We start from the raw sequence: 22,025 nt of genomic DNA, 5'->3' as shown, positions 1-22,025 counted from the left end.
TATCCCCCCTATGCACATATTCTTCAGGAGAGCAAGTCATATACATGCATTCCCTCACACCGTCAGGTCCAAGAAAACCTCTGTGTAATTTTCTGGGTCAGGGTGTGGAGAAATGATAGTGTGGTATACTTTATCTCCATATGGGATGGGGAATTTCATTCTTAGGGCTGCGCTGTGGGACATCAGTTTGTACATCAATTTTTTTTGTTTTACGAGACTTTTGGAACCCTAATTGATACCATCATTCTTGCGCTATTAGGTGCCACATTGGCACAACATCTAAGGGCCAACTGACACGTGCAGAAAAATAACAAGGATGAACACAATGATGGGCATTAACATCTTCACGATTGCTCTGAGCCACAACTGGGCCCAACTGAATGCAGTAGTAAACCAATCACTGCCCGGTATTCCCCCCTCCTTCTTCATGTGAACACCCAGGCCATGGACAGCTGTGATGATGTGAGATAATGATGCATCCTCCGCATCCTCTCGAGGCGCGAATGTGCATCAGGAATCGAACAAACTTTTTGCAAACCTCACCTTCCTTTGCTGTTAACATGTCCAACACATAACGATTTTGCATTGTCATAAGTCTCAATTGGGGTAACTCAACCTTGATCATGTTGAACCCATTCTCTGCGTCGTTCGCGAGCTGGTCAAGTTCCCATCTTTCGATCTGCAACCATTTGGCATTTTCTGCTGCCTGCACTCCTGGCAAAAGTAAATATGCAAACAAGATTCTGCTGAGCTGAAGAACATGTATTCTTCTGGTTTTTCAGCAAACAATGTGGAAGAGTCTTTGGATATGTAATTCAATCTTTTCATCCTATGCGGTTGTTGGAACTGTCCTTTACCTGGCAGGTTATTGGGCTCTTGTGTGGGCAACATGCACGTCTCTTCATTTTTGATGGTGGGGAGACTAGTTGGTCCCTCTGCAGGCAGTGCACCCCCTTCAGGTGTTCTTCTGGGATTACTAATAGCGCTGAGTGTGATGTGGCCAGCTAACAACAGCCCCTCCATGATAGTAGGAGGTAAAAGTAAGCTTGTTCACCACAGACCCAGTAGTAATCCACCAGTGCCACTGTTCCTTTCTAAATGTCTGTTATCAAGTTAGTCACATTGCAATGTTCGTTTGAGCCAACAAATACTGTATCCTTGCTGCGGAGAGTCTATATTCTTCTTCATTGTGCACTTGCATGGACTTTTCCATTGTTGCAATCCACATCAGCTTTTTAATATGCTCCGTCCAGATTTCTGGACAGCAAGTGTCCACTCATGCTACCCTTTCCTTGCTATATGTTACCAGTCATTTTGCTAAGCAAGGTAGTGTGATGTCCTGCCAGTTATTATAGTCATGTTTCCGCACTTTCACCATCAGATAGGGTAGATCCGCAAACTTGATGTTTTTTAGATCGACGTTGCACTTTACAAAATCTGGACCCACCATTTGCAGTTGCACACTATGTGCCTGGAAAGTTCCTTTTATTCTGCAAGATGAACTGGGCATTGTGCCTCTATAATTGGGACTGGTTCTGGTACAAACACCCTGGGATACCCTGAACTTGTCGAATGAGTGAACCCATATAACAGATTCCATTAACAGCGTTTCTCCCCAGACCACTCACATCAGAATACCATGAATTGGTGAACCCAGGATGATGAATATTCTCAATCACATACAAACCCAGCCCTTGATATGGGTCATACTTTTGTCGTATTTCTCAATTCATTCTTCTATACACACTCTTAGGTATGGCAGTTTTAATAGTGTTATCAGTAATAACATAATATCATTTCACGGTGGTAGACAATCTCCTATTTGCTGAAAACAACTTTTTCACTGTTTCCCCCACAGACGTATTGTGCTTATTAAAGTCATTAAATTATTTTCAATTATTATTGTTAGTGTTCACATTAGTGCCAACATATGTAATTCAACTCATATTATTAACATGTATATGTATTGTTCCATTTGGATACTAAACAATCCTATTCCTCCATTCTACCCTTTATAGAACCTCCCCCTTATAACACCCTCCCCAATACAGCTACAACAGTACTATCAATATCACACGAGACCTACAATAATAGCCAACCCACAGTAATAAACATATGTCCATATTCTCTCATTCATGCATCTACACCTGAGGTCCCTACTTAAGAAATTAATAACATTAGTCACATCCATCTTCCTCTTTCCTGTAATGAAACCAAAGACGTACTTTGTATGAAAAGATCAAAAGAAAAAAATGAAGCAAAAGAGAGAGAGAGAGAAAGAGAAGAGAGAGAGAGAAAAGGAAAAGGAGAGAGAGAGGAAAATGGAGAACGAGAGAGAGCCAAAAGAAGGAAGGAAGAAAGCACTCCTGGAAAAAAGAAATAAACAGAGCTAGCAGCTAAGCTTCAGCCTGCATTGGAGTGTGCTACCACACATGTATCGCCTCTGGACAGACTGGTGAGGTAGACAGGGTACAAGTACTGCTACCCCTCATTTTAACATAACTGATGTAGCAGTGTACTCTATGAAGGAGCCCTACGAGAGGTGAACCCAGTAGCGCAATTCCTTGACTTTAACGGTGAGGGGTGTACACAACACCACCTCATAGGGCCCTTGGAACAAGGGCTAATCCTCCTCCGCACAAAATTGCAGATGTATATGAAGTCCCCAGGCACCAGTGGTTGTATGGTAATATGCTCGGGATCTGTCCCCGTAGTAGTCTCAGCATCCAGTGTCTGTGTCAGCACAATCCTGGTAGGTGAAATCTGTTGGGAGACATATTTAATGGCCCTAGTTAATGTAGTAAAATACTCCTTGAACTCATCTCCTAGCACCGCTGCTGCCTTATGCGCATCAGAAACCCTTCTTACAGGGGATATGGGAGTATGCATGCACTGACCAGTAACAAAGTTCATGAGGTGCCAAATCATGGTCTTTGCTTGGCTACGTGTGCAAACGGAAGTAGACCAGGGGCAAATGGTGCACCCAGTTGTTCTTTAGTGTGGTAACAGTTTAGATAACTTACTTTAAAGGAGCCCATTCATTCTCTCCACAGGCCATTGGCCTGTCTGTGGTAAATCACATACAGTGCTTGATGCCAAATAGTTCTGTAACATGCTGAAATAATGCATTGAAGAAATATGTGCCATTGTCTGACCTTAAAACCTTGCACACACCCTATTGGGGGAAAACGTCCTACACTAAAAATCTAGCAGCAAACTTAACATCTGGATGTGCACACGGCCCTGCTTCCACCCACCTTGGTAAAGTACAGACCACTACAATGAGGTACCTAGATCCATTATAATGTTCACCTATATCAGTGTAATCCATGTGTAATTCATGGAATGGATGAGTAGGGTGGGGAAAAGGACCCTGTATTGTCCATAGGGTCATCCTTGTATTGAAGGTTTGACATGTGGTGCAATGTATGACCATTTCTGTAATGCTTTCCTGGATGTTTGTTAAAAACCAGTCCTCCTGTATATCTGCTGCTATGTGCTGCTTCAAACTGTGAGATGGATAATGTAACCATCAAAGGCTATGGCTAGTAGCTCCTGGGGCATTACTACCTTCCCAGAAATCTCCTGCCTCCATAACAGATCTGTAAGAGATTGCTTACAATCACTCCATGACCACAACTCATTCTCCCTCTCAGGTGCCCTTTCTTGTAGTTCGATAATCTTGAAGATGAGCAATGCTGTGTAAGGTGCTGGATGTTCGCTTGCCGGTGGGGCAGTCACAACGTACTCAGCGGGTATTTCATTTAACAGATACGCCGCCGTTTTGGCTTCTGTGTCGGTGGCTGCTTTCCCCATCGATATTTCGGCTGTCCAGTTAGTGTGGGCGACACATTTGATGACCGCCACAACAGATGGCTGGGTTAATGATTCTATCAGTATTTCTAGCAGTGCCGCATGCTGCACTGGGGATCCATCCCCCCTCCGAAAACCCCTAATTTTCCAGCGGGATAGACCAGCATGAACTGCTGTTGTAACATACGAAGAGTATGAATATAGTGTTACATTACACCCTTTAGACACTCTTAATGCTTAATTGAGCACTATGAGTTCCACCACCTATGCAGAATAATGCATGGACAACCTTTTAATAACCTCTGTTTTATACTCTCCTTCCACAAGTTGTACCACTGCTGCCCCTGTCCATCTTTGCCCAACCTCCTGATCAGTTGTAAAAGACCTGTCAACAAAATGTACCTCACCCTCTGCTTTGGGAATGTTGTATTCCGCCCCCTCACATGTGGCACAGTCATGCACCATTAAGTCGTCTGTAGTAGGCATGTCCATTAAAAAGGTAGCAGGGTTCACTGTTTTACACATAACTACATGAATATGGGGTTTAGAAATGATGATCACTTATGCCGTAGATCTTTGCATAGTGAGAGTAGATTTTGACCTTTCTAGAATGGCAAAGAAACAATGTTCCACATACAATTTGACTGAACACCCCTTTACAATTGTAGAACCTTTCTCTAAGCAGCAGCTGCTAAAGCTTGTTTGCACGTAAAGTGCACTTACATCACTGTATCCAAAGTACCGCTATAGTGGGCCAATGGCTTATGGCCCATAGTACTTTTCTGAGTCAACACCACTGTCATAAGCTGACCATCCGAATGTGAAAACAAATGAAATTCCTGCATGTAATCTGGGGTGGCAAGTATGGCTGCCGAACTAATGACTTCTTTTAAGTCGTCAAATGGTCTGCCATTCACTGTAACTTGTGATCCTTTGTTTTTTGTGTTTCCCTAAGGGCCTGTAAAAGTGGCCCTGTGTATGTTGCATAATCCAGAATCCAGGCCCTGCAGTAGTTACACAGGCCCATACATTTCTGCATTTGTTTAACTGAGGTGCGTCTGGGGGTGGAGCGCACTGACGCAGACCTGTCTTCTAGTATTATTTTACAATTCGCTGATATGAACTGGCCCAAATAGAGCACTTCCTGTTGGAAATATTAAAATTTGGCCTTGTCGACCCCTTACAGGTCAGCAATTGCAAGAGTACAATGGAATCCCATCGGCAGTCCTGTTCACTGTCACTACACACTAGCAGATCATCCACGTACTAGATAATCGTACTAGGTACCTGAATATTTCATAGATCAGCATGCAATATTATGTTAAATATGTTCGGCCTCTCGCTGTACCCCTAAGGTAACCTAGTGTGTTCGAAACGCATCTGGGCCTGTGTAAATGCTGTGAGGTACCTCGACTCAGGATGGAGTGGAATCGTAAAGAATGCTTTTTTCAAGTCAACAACAGTTAAATACATGGCTTCTTTAGGGATGCTACATAAACTTGTTGCAGGATTCGGAACAACTGGAAATGCGTTCTGGTCAATGTCATTTAGGAGGCGCAAGTCCTGAATCATTCTCCAATTGCCCACTGTTGATATATTGACAGGTTATATTGCTGTGTTACACAGGGACGTAGATGGCACAATGATCCCCTGGTCCAGTAGGGACTGTATTGTCTTTCTAATACCTTACTCCACCTCCCTCGATAATGGATATTGTTTTACCCTGGGCAGCACTGCACCTGGCTTCAGTGTTATGCACACAGGGGTCACGTCTTTCTGTACTCTTACATCATGTGGATTTGTAGTCCACAATTGTGAAGGCATGTCTTGTAAATACTTGTTAAAAAATAGAAGTGGAGTTAATACTGCCATCAAGGGACACTACACTCTTCGATACTGTATCATTATGCCACAGGGGATACAGATCTCTAGGATTATTTCTCAAATGTTGTCATTATCTTCAAACAATATGTCATCCGTCATTTCCTTTAACTCTACCGTTGCATCTGCACAGAGCACTGTGGGCCACTCACATCTGTCCCTGTCAATTCGCAACAGGACAACCCGCTTGTTTGAAACCATCAAACTCTGCAGATCCAGCAACAATATTGTTTCCGCCACCACCTCAGGTGACACTGCTAGACGAAAGATTAAATCAGTGGGCACTCGTCAACAATGTTTGGTAATCTGGGGCACCACCTCGACAAGCACTGTAATACCATAAACATGTCCCGCTCCACAGGAATCCTACGGACCATCACCTCCCTTGTCATTATGTTTATTATCAACATTGCCCTTACAGAGTACATCACAGGCGTGGGACACACTATACCATGATCTGTGTAGGATCTAGTCATGTTTAACTTAATGAGCAGGTCGCTGCCCAGTAAATTAAGAGGAGAACTTTCAGAATATATTAAGGGTGCCCGTACTACCTTCCCTCCCACCTTTAGGTTCAGCTCCTCAGCATATTGAACCTTAGAAATAGCCCCAGAGAATGAGGTGATAATTTCCTTCCATGATACTGATTTAGAGGCACCAGAGTCCATCATGAACATGTTTCCTATCTCCGCCCCAACACAGGTTCCTCTTCAGGGTGGATGGTCATCAACAATACCTGAAACGCAAGTGCTCTCTTTGGATTGTCCTACTCAGGGTATGTGTTTATTCCAGGAAGCGAGAAGCTGTTACCTCCTTTCACTGCTGCTCCTCTAAAGAGAGTGGTATGCTCACTTGATGCCCTGTTCACCGGGGAAGCACCACCCTGCTGCTGCAGTGATGGATGCAACACTCGCATGTTAGATGCTTGAGGCTTTTGGGATAGCCTTGGCTCTGATAACCTTGGTTTTACCATAATTTTACTCCACTGCAGACCTACTTCTGCATTCCCTTGCAAAATGCCCCCAACTTGAACAATTCCAACATTGAGATGGTCCAAACCCACCCCCCTGGGTTCAAACCCTCCTCCTCTTGAAAAATGATATTGACTGATCCCACGTCCCTCCCGTTTTAGCTCTCCAAATCTCTTGCAATCTAGCTGGGTCCTCATCATCACCCATAGTATACTGCATCACAGACTTTAAATCAGCGGTATCTGGGAAGGCCCTCCGTAGACCGTCCCATACCTGTGCTCTAACTCCATTAACTAGTGCTCCGTCATGTGCATTTTCCCTCATTGTTACACCCCGCTATCCGTCCTTAACACACACGTCCCCAGCCTGGTCGCCAATTAAATCAACCATCAAGCTCTTGAGATCCCCTATTGCCAAGAGCTCTCCTGCTGTTTGTTTTTCAAATTCATATATCCACTTGATTGCCCCTTCTGTGGGCTGCGGGAGTGCATTCATTAAATTATTCTTATCCATTTGGGGCAGAGCACATACGTTGTCCTCCCTGCCCATTCATGCATGATGGGACTCTGCATCTTCGCCATACTTCCACACCCTTCTTCATGACCCCTCTTTTCTTTACCAACACCATCCGGCCGGCCCTGCTCCTCAACCTGCCCCCCCACAGTACCTCTGCTTAGGGGGTATTCTCAGTTGCCTCTTCACCCCCCTTCTGCTCCTTCACTCTGACCATCATAAATGTATCATTGTCCTCTTCTTCCACATTCTCTCCCAACACCGTATTCTCCTCTCCTAGGATTATCCACCCGCCCATGCTTATTCTTTCTCAACACCTACATGTCTTATTCCTTCAGTAACCATCCTAAGCAACACTTCCCCCTGATTTCCATTCTCCCCCACCCTTCTCTTGATGCATCTGAATGCCTTACTGTTCTTGGGGATGTCTGTACTCTTCACAGTTCTGTTATCAGTCCTGTCAACCTATCCTCAAACTTCCTTCACATGTAACCCTCTGATGTGATACTTTAGGCAGGTGAGTATACGGAGGTAGGGGAGCAGTAGCCTGTAGCATTACTGGTGCTGAATGCTGAAGGGGACCCTACTACAGCAGAAGGGGTCCCTATTGCAATGGGTACATAGCTGAGATTGGTGTATCCTTCTGCGAGATATGCTGTCAAGTCATATAATACTTTGGACTCCACTGGCCCCCTTCCCTGTCCTTCTCCCTTTCTGCACTTCCCATCTTTCTGTCTCTGCACCTCTACTCCGTTCCTTTGATCTTCTGAATCTTCAAACATATGCCAGAGATCTAGAATTTCTTTTCTCTTCTGTAGCTGCCTCCCCTTATATTTTGCAACTAAAAATGTGGGCATGTGTACCAAGATGTTCTTGGGCAGGGCATCCCCCATCTTCCTGTCTCCGCGATCCACTGCTTATGATATTTTTACACCCTGTCATGATACAGTGGCAGGGCCTTATACATATGTTGTATTGGTGTTACACCCGCCATGCTAGTGATTTCTATCGCTTACTAACCCCGCAAAGTCTGGCTAATGCACCGGGCACGCTGCCGCTTGTTTTTTGACAAAAAAAGAAAATCAACCCCCACACCACAAAACCATCCAATACCACACTGCTCACACTTACCGCCCCTTCTAGGGCCTGTTCTTTATTCAATAAAACACAAATATCATGCAATCAAATTACAAGCTAATATAACATCCACTACTTATGTCAGGCCTATTATGCTACCACTAGTTTTATTTCTATATTCCTCCTTTAAATAATATACTGTCTTGTGGTACCACCTTCCCACCCCTTCCATGGAGGGGCTCCCTGCTGTACCTTTGCATTACCTTATGATGTACTATCTTATAATGCCCTGCCGAAACACTCTCTTAAGAGTACAAATTCTGACAAAAAATAACCTTGACCTCATCCATGTCACATCGACGACTTCGCTCTCCACGTATTCACACCTTTCACACTTCCCCATGCATCTGTCCCCTACTTGTTATCTCTTACAAGAGTCTACACACATGTGCATGCTCCCCCGAATTTCTTCGTCACAGGGTTCCAACACTGGCCTGCACTCTTGTCAGTGGCGCACACTTCTTCAAAGAGCAGAGAGGACTTCTCTTAAAATGGCTCCTGCTAAACCACTTTGGAACACATGTTTTTTTGGGACCATTCACTTTAGGTAGGCGTGGCTCCTTCTGGAGAAGCTGCCTGGAAGCCTCTGCAGGTACAGGGGTGCTGGGATCTGGTTGGGGTCACCGATTGAAGGCTAGTCCCTGAACGCTCAAACCAGAGAGAATACAACCCGCTAGGGAAGAAATGCCCAAGTCGATCTTGTAAGGATAACACGTTTTTATTCTCACACACAGATGAGAGCAACAGCAAAGAACTCTGCTGCTAAGAACGTTCTGCCGAAAAGTAGTGCGAGCAGAATCTTATCAAGCAAAATGTCATCATACATGAGGCAATTACATAGGTAAAAACAACATGCGGCTGGTTGGTGTGCACCTATACAGGATCTGCCTGCCCCATGTGGGATCTTCTTCTTACGCCAAAGGTCAGAAAACAAATTAATTATACTCCTACCATACAACTATTTTATCACTCATACGGTAGACTTGGCAGCCCTTAAAATGGGCACAAAGGAGGTTCTGGGGCACTAAAACCATCACACATACATTTCACTCACTCCCCTCCGCGCCATCCTGCTCCAAGGTCTCTACCCTCGTTTTTAACTATAATGTATCCCTCCCAGCACCATACAATTCAAATCACATGATTGTCACTTCAACGATGTACCCTGTCCGTACTCGTTGAACATCTCAGGACATGTTACTTTGGGGTTGGTGGTCAAAGGGCACCTCGTGCCATGGAATTCAAAGTTCTTAACTTTTAGTCAGATATATGAGCTGTAGCTCGTCGTCACCTGTGGTAGGCCGGTTCATGCTTTGGCCAGTGTGAGAAAACATGCACACCAGGCGCCAGTCTGTGATCACAGCCTTGTAGGGCACATTCCTCTCGAACATCTTTGCAACACTGTTAGAACAATGAGTATGCCTTGTGTGGCAGTTGGGGATGTGGACTGGCCTCATGAGAGCTCAGGAATGGCTGAGGATTTCTCTTTTCTTGCAAATTTGGGCCTAGTGCATGCAATTTTGTATTTCCTGTGCAGGCCTTCCCTTCTACCTATGGTTACTAATAGATACGCAAAATAGCAATGCCTTATGCTGTATTATTTGTATAGACTATTTTTGGTTATACTGGAGTGGGGTCCTGTTAAACTGGGAGGTGTCCCTCTCACCATCTTCCCTCTACCCTGCCCCATCATAGTGCTTTGAATGCATCTCGTCTCAGTCTAAAGCGCCTAGGGGGGTGGGACGGGGCTGCCCCCTTCCTAACACAGTAAAGGAAAACAAAGCACAGTGATGACAAATTAATTGTTCAGGGTCACATACTATGTCAATTGTGGAAGGTGGGGATTGAAGCTCTAGTCTCCTGGTGCCTCAGTTCCAATTTTTAACAGGAGAGGAGACATCATCTTCTCCTATTCAATCTTCAATGTAGAACCAATAGAATGCTTTCTAAAAAGTTGTTATGCAAGGTCTAAACTAGTACACTGTTTATTAAATATGGCTTTCAAAGATCCATCCACAGGATATTTAAACCTGACAAAAAATATAAGACAAGTCATAATTGAAACATATGTTCATGAAGCAAATATTCATTACTTCATCCAAAAAGAAAGGGTTGAGCCAATCCCACAATCGGGTGTAGTGGTTTGCAGGTTAGGCACAGATCACAACAACAGTCACGCCACCAGCTGAAATACCTTTTTGGAACTCTGTCTCATATACCCTTATTTCCTTAACCATCACCCTCTAGTGGCCTTCCTTTATCACCACATCCTCAGTCCCCTTCAACCTATTATGTTGATTTGACTTTTAGTATATTGCAAATTGGATCTGTGGGTCGCAGAGGTACGACATTTACACATTTCATTACAATTAGACAAATTAGACCATGATATCGTAGATGCTAACATGGGAATAGCTAGACCAAACATGCATCACATTTGCAATAGGTTTGTTGATATGCTTCTGGATTAGAGCTATGAAATAATAAGTATACAATATTTGGACTTTTCGTTACAATTAAATACATTAGGCTGTGAAGATAAAAACTGGTGAAATAGATGAATGCAAATAAAAGTTCACAGATCGTATAAAATCAGATTCCATAAAAAATTATCTAAAATAGTAATGCAAGTAATAAAATGGTGCGACTAGTAAAATGTGCTGACATCGTAATAGAAAATGGGTTGCAATAGTAAAATTATTTATACTCGAATCATAATTTTAAATTCTGCAAGGAATTTTGTCTTTGTTGACTGCATAGTAGACGTTGACATAATGCGTTAAACTGATGCTTATCTGTGTGTTAACTTATACCTACTGGGTTGGTAGTAGTTTCAACGTTAAGAGAAGTTGGACAGTTGCAATATTCAACAAGATGTTTGTTGTATTGAATATGTCAATTCACATTTGTTATTTCGTTAGTAGTGTGAAATGTTTAAGATATTTATAAAAGAATAGATGTCTAGAATCTGTAAGAGAGGAGCATTCAGTTATTAAGTGCTGAAAGGTTTCTTAGTGCTCTGCTAATTTGCAGAATCGACACGTAGTGTCAAGGGTGACATTTTCGCTGTAGATCGATAATCTGGTTTTAGTCAGCCACAAATTCAAACAAAGGCGAAGGATTGAGTTAGCATATACTGGGTCAGGAAACCTGGTGAGGTAGGTTTGTAGTTCATGCATTGATTTAATGATAAAGGCACCAGCTCTAAAAGTGTACATGTGTACGTGTATCATGCTGCGTGCCAGCGTATGGTCTTGTGGCGCCGCAATGAAGTCAAATGTTCTTAGACATCTACGGATGCAAAACTAGTTCAAATAGTTTCAAAAAGTATATAGAAGTGTTAGAAATGTTTCTAGAAGGTGGGACATGGCATAGTTTTAAGGTGACACTTTGTAAATTGGACACAAATATTGGTATATTGGGTAAGTATGACATTAATAAGTTGTAGGAAAATAGCACACACTGGTAAAAATCCATGAAATTCACTGAACAACTTTGTTAAAGGGACGTTATGGTTAAGTTGGACTAATAAAAACCTATGAAATTCAATGAAAAAACTTTGTTAAAAGGACATTATGGAATTCAATGGAAAAACGATGTTAAGGTGACGTTATGTTTAAGTTGCAATAATAAAAACCTATGAACGTCCCCTTAATAAAGTTAGTTTTTTCATTAAATATGTACATGCTTTATGTTTTATGGTGTCAATTATTTCTTACTATACTGTACATATGTTTCATGATTTCTCAGGGACTGGAAAATAGTCAGACATACTGATAATTTGTAATATTCTTTTCTTTGAGAATGTTGTGAGATAGCAACTGGGAGGATGTGCCTGCCTGGGAGGGAAGTCAACAGCCTCACGCTACTGAGAACACCCAGAAACCAAGCTATACCATGAGGTATAGCCCACCTTCTGAGCTTACTGATTGGTTGGGAAGTCCCATGACACTGTAACACAAGTGCTAATAGAAGAAACATCTTCTGGTTTATTTCAAAACAAGCTAGTGAGATGCCGAAATGGAAGAATGGTCTATTTGCTCTTGAATTGAAAGAACATGTTCAGAGTCAAGCATCAATATGATGATTGATTGTTTGTTTGGCAAATAGAGTTGCCACAAAAGAAAATGCGATTTCCAAAGAGCTCATTGATGTTACGAAAATAAAATTAGCGCTAGCATATTTGTGCATGGAAAATGCACCCTATAATAAAATGTAAAATGTAGAACAGGGTTCTCTTTAAGTGTACCTTTCTGAGAGGCTAAAACAGAAGGGCAAGGTCACCAAATGTTAGCATCTGAAGCTAATGGTTTGTATGATAACTACACCTCTCACCTGTTGCATTCCTATGTGATCATGGGTGATACTCTAGAACTGTATCAGAGAAGATAAAGGGTATCAAATATATTTTCACTTAATGCATGAACATTATTTCACTACTCTTTGCTATTCAATGGCTCACAATCGTAAGGCAGAGACACATTATTAAAAACGTTAATGCCAGTGAAAGGGTGAGAAACATATATCTAAGGAATACGGTTTTAGAGTGGAAAATAACCTGATTTCTGCCCAAAATGCATGAATCTAAAAAGTGCTGGTACACTATTCAGAGGCACGATGCACGCTGCAAAACATGGGTCCTGCAACTTTGCTTGTGGCTTTAAATTGTGTAGAATATGGAATCTGGCAGATTTTATTTTTGCGAGTAATGAAAACAAAGTGTGCTTTCTGCCCATGACACTAGATGCATGTTTTGCTATGGTACCCATACCTGTGTTAACCATCATGTTTAAGGCATTCTGCCTTTCATTTGTAGGGAAGAACATGCCGCATTAGGCTGTACGTGTATTGGTTTGTTTAATGAAAATTAAAGAGAAAACAGTGTATTTATGACACAAACATGTTTACATAATTGTGTATCATTGATTAACAGAAAAGACCACTGGGTGAGAAGATGTGGAAATAAGACCAGATGATGCTGGGGAGGTAGAAACATGAACCAGGTACAACAGTACAGCATGATATAGGAATGCGATAGTGGAGGTAGTCGTATGTTGTAGGATGAAGGGGTGAGGGATAAAAGATGTGCAGTTTTTGTAGAGAGGTAGGGGGACAGAAGAACAGGGAGGCTTATAATGCTTTGCAAGTAGTTCCTCAGAAAGGAGGAGAGCTAGGAGGTTGGATTTAAATAGAGATAGAGTGGGTGAGGTGTCGGGAGAGGAAGAGCATTCCATAGTGAGGGAAGGGACCTGAGATAAGTAGGAGCGCAAGGGGCACACGAGGTGTCAAGAAGGTGGACTGACGATGATCTTAGCGAGCGATGGGGAGAGTAATGACTGAGATGGGCTGATATGCTGAGGCAAGTCTATGTATAGTTTTGAAGATGATGAGAATGAGGCTATACTTTTCCCTCTGTTTCATAGATATCCAGCCTAGCAGACAACGTGCTGGGGAGGTGCATGTGAAGGGGAAAGCTTGATGAGTGTATGGGCAGCAAAGTTGAGGACTTTATTGAGAGGTGAAAAAGCATTGTTGGGAATGCCATAGGGTAGCCTAACACAGCAGTCAGATCGAGAGAGAACTAAAGAGGAGATATGATATGATATATGATATAGCCTTCATAACACGCCTGTAAACAAGTGTTTCTAGGCACCGCAAGGCAAGGGAAGGAAGACATAGGGAGGACAAGACAAACGATCCTACTAGGCCTTGTGTCATTCAGATCATGCAAGTATGACAATAGAAGTGCAAAGGGAATGAGAGGAGGAAGTACAAGGGAGAGGAAAGGGGGGCGTGTGATCAGGGCAGCATGGCTCTGAGTAATTGCAGCCTTGGCAGTGCAGATCTGAGTAAATGCCAGGAGGCAGGAGGGCTGTAAGGGTAAATAGGGAGCCTCCCATTTTACTTTCTCAGTTCCGTTGGTTTGGGGCATATGATTACATTCCACAAAAAGATGCTCCTTTTTCCATGTGGGAAAATGAATGGGAGTCAGCAGGCAACAGCGTTTTAAACTTTCTTTAGTAACTATGGAGCCATTTGACTAAGGCATCCAGTTTAAAGGGGGCTGAGCCAAACATATGTATTGAAAATGTCAGCCAGATACATCCAGTGAGACAAAAGTGATTAGTAAGATACATTTCAGAAAAGTGAATAATACACAGCTATTACCTTAACTATGTCTGGGTGTGGGTGAGGTTGGTATTGAAGTTGGAATTACATTTGTCTTGCTGTGGAAGTTCACGCTGCCGCATTGTAGGCTTGGACCACTACATTCTACTTTCCCCCAGGACAAAAGTTGACAAGTTTCCCCTTTGGTTTTGACAACTACATTAACAGCTTAGACTGAATTATTAGAAATGGGCAGGAGAGAATTGTAGGGGTTAATTTTAATGGGCTAACACAGAAACGTTGGCTTTATGCTGATCCTCTTCTACTTGTAGCACATAATATCTATGATTCTCTCCCGGTCTTGATGAACCTTATTGGGGACTTTGGAATGGTTTCAAACTACAAAATGAATTGAGCTAAATCAGAGGCCTTGCTGTGCTCTTATTTCTGTAATGGTTCATTGCTTAAAAACAAGTGGTGCACGGAGAAAATGAAATACCTGGGTATATGAATAACAAAGAACTTGGAAGATATGATGAATGTGAATATGAGGTTGTCAATGGACAAACAGGCAGCACATTTTCAATGCTGAGATTTTTTAAATCTGTCACTGGGTGGAAGGGTGAATGCAATCAAGATGAAAGCGGCAACCTAAAATATTGTATGTCATGAGTATGATTCCACTTCCTATTCAAAGGTCTTTGCTAAAAGATCTCGATAGTATGATTCAATCCTTCATTTTGGAGTATAAAAAACTGAGATTAAAGTGGTGGAAAATGCAACTCCAGAAGGAGAAAGGGGGTTTGAATATCCCACATTTTGAAGGATATCAACAGGCCTTCAGAGCAAGACATTTCCTGCAATTCATACGAGAAGAAGTAGATGATTGGTCTGTTGCTGAGTCTGGGTTGTCTGGCCCATTACACCCATCAGCTATTCTATCCACGTCCAGTAAAGGTTGGGGCATTAAGCGCACTTTGACAAACTTTTTAAGAGTGACCGGGTGACGAATTGCGTCCACATTAAATATGTCACCAGGATTGGTGGGATCCTCATCAATTTGGAAAATAAGTCTTTATTCTGGCCTGACTGGTTTCTGGTCAGGATTAGGAAAATCGATTATTTATTCAAAAGGGGGCCATAGCTACCATTTCAAGGATTAAAGGTGAAATACAGTATTGTAATTTGTCGTTTTTTTGTATTACAAGAAGAATTTCTGTGAATCTGATCTGGAAAAGTTGGAATCCCCAGATCTGTTTAACTATATGAAAGCCATAGCAGGTCCGGAACATTCGGCTTCAAAGATTTATAGTTTACTACATGCTGTTTCAAAGAGTAATGACAAACTGATACAGTCCTGGTAAATGTATCTCGAGCAAGAGATGACACTTCAACATTGGCTATCATTGTCTAAAAACAACCCAAGAATGTCAGTGGACACCAGATTGTTTTTATAAACAAGGGTCTAGCTCAAATGGAAGCTTGCTGGGGTTGTAGTCACTCGAGAGGAACTCTTGGACATATGTTTTGGGAGTGCAGCAGGGTGAGGGCATTGTGGTCTGGGGTCACGGACGTGTTGACCAAAGTACTGGATGACAAGAGAGAATTCAGTTTTGAAACACAGATTCTAGGGGAGGTTTCTGATCTGGAGGATCTGCCATATCATCAAGTGTCCTGGACATTGAAGGCATTGTTGCAAGTGGACAAGTTAATCCAGCGCATCTGGAATTCGACTGTTTCACCTACGAATGATTCTTGGATGTCAGAAATGTACTCAATTTGCAATGTTGAAAGTGTCATGCTGTACTTGCAGAAAAAAAGAAAGTTGTTAGATAAACTCTGGAGCGGCTTCTTGAACCTGGCTTGAAAAGCATGCATTAGAAAAAGAGGCCATTCCGGAATATTAAGATAAGTCTATATTTTAAATTGATGTTTAATTATAAAGTATATATTGCATATTTTGCATTGTTTAGTATATATTAATGTCTCATTAAATATGCTGATTGTAGTAATTATTGTTTGTTGTTATATATTGTTATTCAACGTTTGTGTGTTTCAAAGTTGTCATTATCGTGATTATCGTGATGTGGTATTACTGTTTGATGTATTGTTTTGGAAATCTACATTTGTATAAAAATTAAATGGGCCGGTAAAATTGTAAAAAAAATCTTAGCACGTTGTACTACGCATTTATTAAAAGAAATTATTATTTGAATGTATTTTCTGCGTCTTTGCAATGATGAAGGTATGGGAACATTATGACTACAGTGACAACTTTTTAATTAAAAGAGGTCCTATGGTGTAAATTATCAGTCGCACTGCGTGCGTTGTTTGTCATGTGTTCGAGGACAACTTATGTCACAGCACTAGGTGTGAAATGGAATGTTATATTTCACACTCGAAAGTGCAATTCTATTTTCAATAGAGATGATCTTAATGAGCATTGAACTTGGTGCCAACATCAGTGAACCTTGCATCTCTGCCCAGACACTCTCTGTTTCACGTTAATAATGTGTTGCTTGTTTAATTAATAGAGGTAATTAAAATGGAAAAATGACTGAGGCCAGCATCATGAGTCTTAATTATGGCGCATCCTGGATGGCAATGGCAGGTATGTGTGCGCTGTTGAGTGTGCATGCCACGGCGCCTCATTTCTCATTTGCTTCTGACGACATTAGCTTTTTCTGTAATTTATATAAGAATCAGCCAGCTGTGAAGGTAGGGCAAGGTAACTGGAAATCATAAGCCACACATCCTTTCTTGTTTGTAGAATGGTAACTGATAGAAATGATATTCTCGTGACTGGATAGGGCAACGCCTGCACGTGTGAACTAAAACAGCAGAATTAAGGAACACATTTGGAGAGAACTCTTGAATTAAACGAAATGTGTTGTGTGCGATTGTTGCTCTATTCTGTTGTCGTAAATATGTGCAACATTAGTGCCTAAGAGGAATAGAAACAGATTCACAACGAAATGGCGATATTAAACGGGAAGCTTGATGTAGCTGCTATGCTGAACCACAAATGAGTTACCTCATTTATGCTCTTGATGGAAACAGTCTCATTCATGTTATGTCTCATGAACACAATCTGCGTCAGAATCCTAGGCTTTTAAATCTGTCTGGACCGGTCATTCCTTAAACAAGGGAGAGCAATGGAACTCCATGGGCCCATATGTCTCATCATCATCATCATCATCAATGCTTTTTTTTATTTCGGCAAAAGCCACAAAACAATTGCATGCAACAATAACAACAGTCATTAAAATTCCATAGATGTATAACTAAACAATTCAAACGTTCAAATGAGCTTAATACATCAAAATAAAATCATGCAACCATGTTTAAAAATGTCATTCAGAACTAGCATGCAGCCCCTAAATATTGTATAACTGCAGTTAGGCATTTTTCGTCCATAGACGTTTTCTTCCATATAGGTATCATGACATAGGAAGTGTCATCAGGTATGATTCAGCCACGTGTTTTGGCATGGAAGTCACAATTGCAAGGGTACAGAGTGTGACCCCACACATATAGGCCGATGGCCATGGTTAGCCTTGGGAGGATGCATGTCGGGTCACCATCATGGGGCTGCCTGTGACGATGGGCATGTGAACCGTGGCCTGTTGGTCATTGGCCTGTGTTTGGGTAGGGCAGGGTGGCCGTGCTGGAGCAGATTATGTATGACATGCATGCTGTGGTCCTTCATGGACCTACATCCCCTCCCTGGGTGGCAGTGACATGGTGGGGCCTGGGGGGTGCTTGTTCCATTGCACCCTCACAGCTCAAAGGGGCATTTCTGTGCAGTCAGTTGGGCTGTTCTCTGGTGCACAGGGATTGGTATGCTGGGAACATGCCTGTGTGTGGGATGTGTACTTCCATGTGGCTTGTCTGCCATGCCCTCATGGGGCAGGCCTACTGGGTCCACTACATTTTGGGATGACTGCGGCATAATGTCATGGTTTCTCACACACCTCAATCCTGCTGCACATGATGCGCCAGTAGGGGCGAGGTCTGCATGGCATTTGTTTGGTTCACTGGTCTGCCCTTCCCACTGCTGTGATGCTCAGGGGTGCCCTTAGTGCCCTGCTCTGGTGGTAGCTGATGTGATGCCACGTCACTCTGCTATGTTGGCATGCACTACTTCGGGGTCTGCTGACTTGTGTCCCTGTCCACTGGGGCTATTTATACTGAATTGACATTTGTGGATGCATGGGGGGGTTCACTCACCGACTCCCTCTATCCCCTCAAGGTGGACACCATACTTCATGTATCCTCACATGCAGTGAGCACCAGTGGATCGGCAGTGCCTCTTCCTTTTACCAGGGACTCATGTTGTTGGGCAGCAGTCCCTGCACCCTTGCCCTCAGGTAGTTCCACCTTTTACGGCAGTCTTCACCATCACGGTGTATGCTGGCAACTGCTGTGACCTTCTGGGCGATGTTCTCCCGTATGGATGTGCGCTGCTGCCCACTCATGTTCCTCTGCCTGGCTCCATACAGCTCATCGCAGTGCCCTACTACCTTGCCTGTCAGGACCCCGAGCTCACCCTCACTAAACATGAGATTCCTGAGCCGATGTTTGGCCCCCTTGCCTCTCAGCGTCTTCTGTGTCTTGTTCGGTGGTTTGTAGTGCTGGGTGGCTACAGGAAGTAGCAATTTTAAATGCATTGGCCCTCATTACGACCCTGGCGGATTTTTTCCGCCATCGACGGACTTTCCGGCCATGGCGTAAAGTCCGTTTACGCCATGGCGGATGGTGGACTTACCGCCCCATTCCGAGGTCGGCGGGGCGGTAAGTCCCCATTGACCCATTTACCCTTCCCCATTCCCATTTCGGCCCCATAGGGTATAATGGGAGTGGGGAAGGAGTTAATTACGCCACCGTAAATTACGGTGGCGTAATTAACACCAAGGTCCCATAGCGCCATGGATTTCTCCGCCCGCAAAAAGCGGGCGGAAAAATGACCATGGCGCTTTGGGAACTCGTAGTTGGCGGTAAGGGGTCGGCGCAGCTAACGCTGGCGCAAACCCCTTACCGCCAGGGTCCTAATGAGGCCCATTGTGTTTTTCAAAATGGCTGTCACGGTGCTTCCCATTCTGGCATTGACGCAATTTCTGCTGGCACTAATAGCGCTAGGCTAGCCGGCGGTAGCGCTGTTAGCGCTAGTTTCCCTACAGTAGCCCTCATTTTGGCACACTTACCACTGTGCGCTAACAGCATTACCATCAGAGTCAGGGGCACATGCACGCCAGGCTGTGATGCAGTGCTAATACCGGCGCACGACCTGGCAGTAACACTATTTGCACCTGGCGGTAACTATTCCAATTTACTGCTGAACTTGTGATGAGGCCCACAGTGTCAAGAGATAGTGCTTTATAGATGGTCCCACGAAAGAAACATATGTCATTAGTCCTGTTGGACACTAGAGACATGTTCACTCATGTCATTTTGACACCATTGCTGAAGTTACAGTGTTTGGTAAGTGAGGCTCTGACATAGTGGGTGTGGCACTAGTCCTGCAGGAAGACAGAGCTGTCCAACCAATAACATTCCAAAAAAGTACACACAGAAATGTTTTTTCTTTACAATTTAAACATGTCTTGATTCAACTATGGAATGTCAAAAATAATGTTGACTACAAGAAAACACATTTTGTTACCACCACAGCATGTTGCCATTGTACATTATTGTATTCTCAGCCCACTAAAGACACTGTATAACCTATTCAAAGGAAATCCCATCCTGTATCTGCAGTGAAGGTGCTGATTCAGCGCTGCCAAGGGGGGCACACCTACCAGCTGTGGGAATGATGGGAGAGGGTCGGGGCACCCCTAGATGGGACAGGACATCATTGACAGCTGTAATAAAGGTCTCTAAATCACACGTGCAGCTCAAGAAGTCTGGAAACAAGATCAAGGTGGGGTAGGCCAAGGGACTTCAAGAGAGTGGGATAGGAGCACGAGACATATATGGCATAATACGAGGGGAACCAACTTACTGCCATTATGAGGTGAGAACCAAAGGTAAGTAAATCACTTGGGTTTAACACTGACAGGCCCTGCATGATGGGCAACCATAACATTGCATGAGTGTTCTGAGGCAACAGGGTGCTGAACGAATGTCGCAAGCTGGCTTTTCCCAGGAGGCAGCAGTCACTGGGAACAGAACCAGCAGATACATACAGGTTGGTGAGCCAGGCTCTTGGGCGCTTGCAGCGAACAGGGAAGATTAAACTCATAAAAACATGTTCGGAGAGGCACAGCAACACAGTGGGCCTCATTCCGAGTACGGCGCTAACCAATGGCGCTATTAACGCCTTGGTTGACGCCGTACCCGGACCTGCAGCGCCTTGGTGGATGGCGGAATTACCGCCCCATTCCAAGGTTGGCGGGGCGGTAATTCCCCATTCACCAAGGCTCTTCCCCATTCCCAAATGAGCCCCCATAGGGCTCAATGGGAATGGGGAAGATGCAAATAACGGTGACCGTTCACTACGGTCACGGTTATTGGCTTGTAGGCCCCTTTGCGCCCTCGACTTTAACACCTGCTCAAAGCAGGCGTTAAGGGCGAGGGCGCAAAGGGAACTCGGAATATGGCGGTAAGGGATCACCGCCACCGGTCTCGTTACCGGTGGCCGCTATCCCTTACCGCCATACTCGGAATGAGGCCCAGTATGTTCAGCAGTTCAAATTGCCCCTTGGCAGGTGGGCCTTGGAAGAAGTATGTGGGACGAGGAGATGATCCTGGTAGGAGCCAATCAGAAGGTGAGTTTTGGTGTCCCAGAAAGGCAACAAGTATATTGTGTTCTCGCAGATGTCCATGAGGCACCCCATTGGTAGGATGCCATGTGAATGTCTCCCTTCCCACAAGCTCAGGATAGCTTGTGTTTTTCTATGTGTTTTGACCAATGGCAGAATAATAAAGTTCTCGAGGTCAGCACAATTACTTATCACAAATAACCAGTCATTCTTGGGGGGGGGGAGTGAGAAGATAAGTGGTGCCACATGAGAGGTGATAAAAAGAGGGGTCAAGATTGTTTTCTCCAATCATCTTTGATAAACATATGTCTAGCTATAGCAGACTGACGTAGTCCCGCCAATCGGCTTAGAAGGATGTCTAATATTTTGCAACATTAACCGGAACTGTTCCCGACTCCGACTATGCAAATAACATTTTAAGCGTATAAACGATCTGACAGCAGTGGTAAGTGTTGTCAGCTCCTATCAATCAGTTCTGTTCCACTGTGCTGTTTGATTTGTGCTAGCCCAGCTGTAATAAACAGTATTACTTCTTGCCTGTTGTACGCTCCATATCGGATTATTTCTGATATCTTTTTTACTTAGTGCTAATGAAGGATCCCTCCTGTGTCCATCCACATTTCACATATGCACCCCTGCATCCCAGGGTATAAATCTGATCTATGATACAACAATACTTACAAAAATATTGGCATCCACAACTTTGGGCCTCATCACAAGCTGGGCATTAATCAGGCCTTACATCCGCTGAGGGGTATTAGTGTTACTGCCGGGACCCATGTTGGTAATCAGGCTGCATCATGAGTATGCGGGCACGTGTACCCAGACCTGACGGTAACGC

This window comes from Ambystoma mexicanum, chromosome 6q (genome assembly GCF_040938575.1).
Source record: "Ambystoma mexicanum isolate Mex_15411 chromosome 6q, UKY_AmexF1_1, whole genome shotgun sequence".
Taxonomy (NCBI): domain Eukaryota; kingdom Metazoa; phylum Chordata; class Amphibia; order Caudata; family Ambystomatidae; genus Ambystoma; species Ambystoma mexicanum.
This window is presented reverse-complemented; position numbering follows the sequence as displayed.